The following is a 6,306-nucleotide window of genomic DNA, read 5'->3' as shown; positions in this document are numbered from 1 at the left end:
TGGTGATAATGGTGGTGATAATGATGATGGTGATGGGTGGTGATGATAAGGATGATGATATTGATTATGAGAGTTGTCTTAGTCCATCTGGGTTGCTGTAACAAAATACCATAAATTGGAGGCCAAGCATTGTGGCTCACACCTGTAATCCCATAATCCCAGCACTTCAGAAGGCTGAGGCTGGAGGATCACTTTAGGCCAGGAGTTCAAGATCAGTCTGGGCACTACACAGGAGGATCCTATCTCTACAGAACATTTTAAAATTAGCTGGGTGTGGTGGTGTGCGCCTGCAGTCCCAGTTACTCAGGAGGCTGAAGTAGGAGGATTGCTTGAGCCCAGGAGGTTGAGGCTGCAGTGAGCAATGATCTCACCACTGTGCTCCAGCCTGGGTGGCAGAGCAAGACCCTGTCTCTAAAAAAACCCCAAAAAATCTCCCAAAAAACCCATAAATTGGGTGGCTTATAAACAGCAGAAGTTTCTTTCTCATAGTTCTGGAGGCTGGGAAGTCCAAGATTAAGATCCCAGTAGAGTGAGTGTCTGGTGGGGCCCATTTCCTCGTAGATGGTTATCTTCTCACTGTGCCCTCACATGGCGCAAGGGGCAAGGGGGGTTTCTAGGGCCTCTTATAAAGCACTAATCCCATTAATGAGGGCTCTGCCCCTTAACCTCATCACCTCTCGAAGGCCCCACCTCCTAATCCCATCACTTTGAGGGTGAGGATTTCAACAAATGAGTGTGGAGGGAGACAAACACTCAGGCCCCAGCGTGGCCCGGCACCTGCAGAGTGTGGCTTGGTGCAATCACTCTTTAAGATCCCGCCCCTGGTTACTTGGCTTATTTCCCCCCGCACAAACCTCCAATGCTGGGCTACTGATCATCCTCTTCCCGCAGACGAGAGCCTGCAGGCCTGGAGATGACGCAGCCTGCGCAGGCCACACGGCCTGCAGGTGGCACTGCACTGCAGCGGCCCGGGATGGGCCCCACGTCCTCAGTGCCCTGTGATGTCATTTCAGTGTCGGAGCAGGGAGGGACCTGCTTGTTTTAGAGAAGGGGTTCATCTGGGACACCCCTGAGCTTTGTCCCAAACCTCGACAAGTCACTCACTTCCCACTTGGGAGTAGTTTCTCTGCACGCACCAGGCAGTGGGACCCAGGAAGAAATCGCGTCCGCTAAGTGGTGTCGTCTGCCTGCAAGACCTGCACAGCTCCCAGGCCTGTGGCTTTGGGCACCAGGTGCTGGGATGGCGTCTGGAAATGATTAATTCCCTTTGGAGAGAAAAACATCACAGCTGCGTGGCCCTTCCCGGTCCTGGGCGTGGGGCAGGAGGCAGCCGTGCCCGGGATTTCACGCTGCCCCCACGCCTCCTTCCCCATGCTTTTGTGACTTGCATCAGGGTAGATTTATTTTCCGATCCAGTGGTCTGTCAGCATGTCAATTGACTTGCCTACATCTGCTTTTTCCCCATGCCAGGACGGTGCCGGCCGAAAGGGGAGTGTCAGCTGTTCTTCTGTCTTTTAAAGGCAGTAAAGAAACAAGCGCAGGGTTGGGTTTCGTAATGTCAGAGGAGGCCAAGGACACAGCATAGAGTGAGTTACCCGGGCGGCGAGGGAGTCGGTGGGGCTGGTCCACATCGCTGTCCCAGGGAACAGTATTTCTCTCTTTCTTCAGCCCTGATGCGTGTTGCTGGGCTGTGGACACTGGACGAGTTCAGAGAACTCCGGGCCACGTAGGCCCCAGAGGTGCAGGCTGATGGATGGGCTTGTCTTTCTCCCCTTGTCGCCTGTCAGATCTGATGGGAAATGCATGTGGGCGAGGAGGTGATGGGCTTCAAGGCGCGGCCCTCTGGTCGCAAGCCGCCTGTTCTCAGAATACAGCTGGCTGTGTTGTAATCGCACGCTGATCTCACAATAAATAACGTGTGCATGGAACGTGCTTTCAGATGAGCGTGAATTTTTACAGTGTGCACAAACAAAATCCCCCAGCCTGGAGAGCTAAAAGCAGGAGGCGGCCCAGAGGGTGACAGGGCTTACCTTTCTGGACATGCGTGACCTGAAGCCTCTGCACTGGGGCTGTGCTGCTAAATACAGCCGTGTTCGTGGGCCCCGATGGGTGGTTTTGCAAAAATCCATGATTCAGTTCACACTGATCATCTGCTCTGAGGCTGTGGGTGAGTGAGGATTTTCTGGGGGAACAGAAGGTGATCTGAGGGCTGGAGGGGAAGTGGGTTTTAGCTGGGGCTTTCGGCTGATCCTGGCCAAGAGACAAGGTTGCAGAGTTGATTCTGAAAGTTGGATGTGTCTTGGGGTGAGAGTACCTCTGTCATATCATCAGACTCAGTATGAAGGTGGTGACAGTCCTCGAGAGGGAATGGGTCCAGCTAACAATGGCACATGGACGTTTGAAGAAAAGGGGGAAGAGGGCTCTTGCGCTGAGACCTCAGGGTGTCCCAAGACGCAAAGGAGAACAGAGCCCAGCGCGTCAGGAAAGGTCCCATGAGTCTCTCATTGGTCCCCCACCCTGAGCTGTCTCCAAGGAAATCTCTTCTGGAGTAACTTATCTTCCATGTCAACTGGTCAGGACAGCCTCTGTGGGTTTGGGAAGGTAGGAGGGAGCTCCAGAGACAGCACCGAGCAGGATTTGTTGCCCAGACGCTTGCTCCCAAAACGATTAACTTGGGAAACTGGAATTATTCTGCCCAGAGGAGGCTGCGTTGTGATCCACAGACATCTGATGTCTCAGGCCACATCAGTAATATTCTGTTTTTCCCGGAGACCTGTGCTCTGACTTATCCATCTGCATTTGGACATTGGAGTCTGTGAGGCCAGCCCTCGCCTTTCTGTGTGTAGGTGGGGAACCTGAGGCCTAGAGAGAGGCATGGCTTGCCCGAAGTGGCGCTGACGGCGTGAAGTTGCACTTAGAAGCCGAGTATCTGTCTGGACAGCATCTACCTTTATGGGCCACCAGGCTAGCGGGCCTGGCCCAGAACAAGACCCGCAGCCTGTGCCAAGGAGAGAGGCGGCCTGGGTCAGGTCCAGTGCAAAAGCTGGCTCTGAATGACATCTGTGATTCTCATGAGGGCAAGGATCCCAGCAAAGCCATCAGGGGGAAATTGGAGTTTGAGCAGTCATGGCAGGACTCTGACAATATGACAGACATACACCCATCCCAAAACATGTCCAATGTTCAGAATCGACTCTGCAACCTTGTCCCTTGGCCAGGAGTGGCCGACAGCCCCACCTAAAACCCACTTCCCCTCCAGCCACTCCACTGAGTTTGGTGGAGCGGTGTCCACCCAGGAGTGACCACCAAAAATAGCTGGAAAGAAGCAACGAGGGAACAGGGCCGACGGGTTGGCTGCTGTGGGCCACTCACAAATCCTCTTGGTACCCCTTAGTCAGGTGATATCACCCCCTCATCACAGATGGGAAAGTGAGGCTCAGAGCTCCACCAACTGCTCAAGGCCACATAGCCAGGCCACACAGAGCAGGAGCCAGAGCCTGAGCTCTGTTTTGTCCGATGCCAAAGCTCTTTCTGAGAGTTCCCGCATGTCCATGAGCCCTGTGGGGCATGAGGAGCACTGCCTGTGCCCTTAGGGAGATGCCTCAGGAGGGGCGACTTGCTCTTGAAAAGCAGCCACCTCTCACCTGGGTCATGTCTGAGCTGGGCTCCCCAGAGCAGGAGTGTCTTATTCAGCGGCTGGAATTCGTCCCTCAGTGTTGGTCACTGACTGTTTTCAGGGATGCTCTTGGCTGGCGCTCACTTCCCTGTAGATCTAATCTTGGACTTCATCACCGAGGCCGTCATGCCTAGGAAGCTGGCTGTCTCTACCTTTCCGGCCTCCAGATAAAGCTGTACTTGCAGGGGAAGCTGCCCCTTTGGCCTCCAAGTGGAGCAAAGACGTCAGGAAGCACAGGTGCAAAGGAAGAAGCCAGTGGCACGGACCATAGCTCACCGTGGGATCCTGCCTCTTTGTACAGACACAGAGGAGGGCTTTGGCCACTAGAGCAGGAGCTAGCACGGACACCTTCTTCATGCTAAGTCACCCACAGTCTAGATTCTTAACATTTCTATTCTCAGTGCTGGATACACAGCAGGTACACAGTTAATGTTTATCCCATAGGATTAAATGCACACAGGAAAGCAGATGTCTTTCCCAAGGGAATGTGGGCCAAGGATTTGGGATGGCACAATCAGTTTGCATTTGGGAGAAAGCCCTTGCCCGTTGTATTAGTCATCCACTGCTGTGTAAAAACTACCCCCAACTCAGCAGCTGCCGCCTCAACACTTACCCTCCCCACGGTTCCTGGGGCCCAGAGTCTGACAGCCACCCAGTGCGATGGTGCAGGCCTTGTGGTCCCGCAGTCAGTGTCCGTGGGGCTGCCATTATCCGCAGGGCCACCCAGGGCTGGAAGTTCCACTTCCATGCTCACACCTGGAGAGCGTGTGCTGGCTGCTGGTGGGAGGCCGTGGGCATCTGCCACGCGGGCTTCTCCATGGGCTGCCTGTGTGTCCTCACAGCATGGCAACCAGCTCCCCAGGGACCAGTGATTCCAGCAGAGCAACGCAGGCCTGTGTGTCTTTTGACTTCGTCTTGGCAGCTGCACACTAGCGTGCCCACAACCCTCTACTCATTAGAAGCGAATCCGAGTCCAGCCCACACTCAAGAAGGGGGCTTTTGAGGGAGGAGTGTCAGAGTTTGGGGGCATATTTTAAAACCACCACACCCATCACAGCTACAGAAATCTCATTTGCTCATTCAAAAACTGTCTCTTGAGCACCTGCTGTGTGCCCAGCCCTGGGGCTGAGGACGGAGCCCTTTCCTGCCATCATGGAGCCTGCATTTCACGGAGTGAGATGTGTGATAAAAGGACATATCCCACATCACGTGCACTGAAGAAAAAGCTGTGAAAGGATGGAGCATGGGGAGGGGCTTCTGTCTCAGATGCGGAGGTCAGGGACGTCCTCCCCAGCGAGTGACATTGGAGCAGGGGCCTAAGGGACGTGGGGAAGCCCGGCAGACCCCTCATTACATGTGTTAAGGCCTCCTCCGGTGGGGGGCTGGGTAGAGGCTATTGCAGTTGTCCAAACTTCCTGCAATGGCAGAACATTCTAGATCTGCACTGTCCAGTAAGGTGGCCATGAGTCACGCATGACTGTCGAGCTCTGGAAATGCAGCTGGTGCAGCTAAGCAGCTGAATTTTAAATTGGATTTAATTCTTGTCACTTTAAATGTAAATGTCTACCCACGGCTAGCAGTGACAGGGCAGGCCCGCCTGGCCTTGGCAAAGCAGATGAGTGCTGGAGTGTGTACTTTGAGGCTGACGGGTTTCTTGACGGATGGGTGGTGAGCAGAATGGGTTTTTAACTGGCCAGGCCTTGAAGTTGTGAAACCTGGACTTGAACCTGGACTTTGTTTCGTGGTGGTTCTGTGGTCTTGGACAGAGCTCACAACCTCACCCTGTTTATTAAAAAGAGAGCAATGGCTCTGCTGGTCACGCCGGGACGTTGCAAGGCACAAAAGCAGCAGACGTGAGCCTGTGTGCGGCTCACATTGGGTCAGCATTAGCCCCGCAAGCCACGCGAGGCGAGGGCCCCTTGCACCTCCAGGGCGGCTGCTTGACAAGGCGCTGCTGCCTCCTCATGTTCTCCGTTACCTGGCTTGGGGTCTTCTGGGCTCTGCAGGCCGTGTTTGAGGTGGGTTGTGACCCGATGCTCCAGTCTGACCCTCGACCCCCCCCCAAATCCCACCAGGGTTCGCATTCCACCGTGACCTGGCAGGAGAGGTCAGACCGCAGCTGAGGGCCCTGCTGGTTGCCTGCGAGGAGGCTGCAGATGGGAATGAGGACGTCACAGTCAAGGGTGTGGGCACCGCCTGCCTGGCAGACGACACATCCGTGTGTGGGTCCCCAGAGGTCTGCCCTGGCACCCGACAACCCCAGGAGGCAGGAACAGGTTAGAGCCAACTGTGGAGCTTGCCAGAGGGGTGACTGTCAGTACCAAAAGGGTGTTTTCCAGGGAAATCCTGCCGCACAGGGCAAATGAGAGCACGTCAGGGCGCACCAGTCACTGCGGAATCCGCCGGCCCACACGGCCCTGGGCTTCTGGGGAGGGAGCGGCCAGGCGGGAAGGAATCCACCTGCCCCCACGGCCTGTGGATCTGAGGACTCCGCTCCCACCTCCTGTGCCAACCATTGTCTGATGAAGGCGCCCTTGCTCCCAGCCCGCTCTCCTCTGACATTCTTTGGTGAACATCCCATCTCCTTTTCTCCAGAACCCGCCGGCTCGGGCCACCCACATAGTTTACAG

General features: G+C 55.2%; 1 long non-coding RNA gene across 1 annotated transcript; it reads left to right on the top strand.

Moving 5' to 3' along the window:
* Positions 1–1,002: 1,002 nt before the first annotated feature.
* Positions 1,003–1,938, top strand: LOC116470721 (uncharacterized). Its single transcript, XR_004248656.1, has 3 exons — positions 1,003–1,232; positions 1,471–1,586; positions 1,788–1,938. It is a non-coding gene; the product is annotated as an uncharacterized LOC116470721 (long non-coding RNA).
* Positions 1,939–6,306: the final 4,368 nt, after the last annotated feature.

The sequence above is a fragment of the Hylobates moloch genome, unplaced genomic scaffold (genome assembly GCF_009828535.3).
Source record: "Hylobates moloch isolate HMO894 unplaced genomic scaffold, HMol_V3 SCAFFOLD_6, whole genome shotgun sequence".
Taxonomy (NCBI): Eukaryota; Metazoa; Chordata; class Mammalia; order Primates; family Hylobatidae; genus Hylobates; species Hylobates moloch.
Note: the sequence above shows the minus strand (reverse complement) of the source record. Positions and strands in the feature narration are given on the sequence as shown.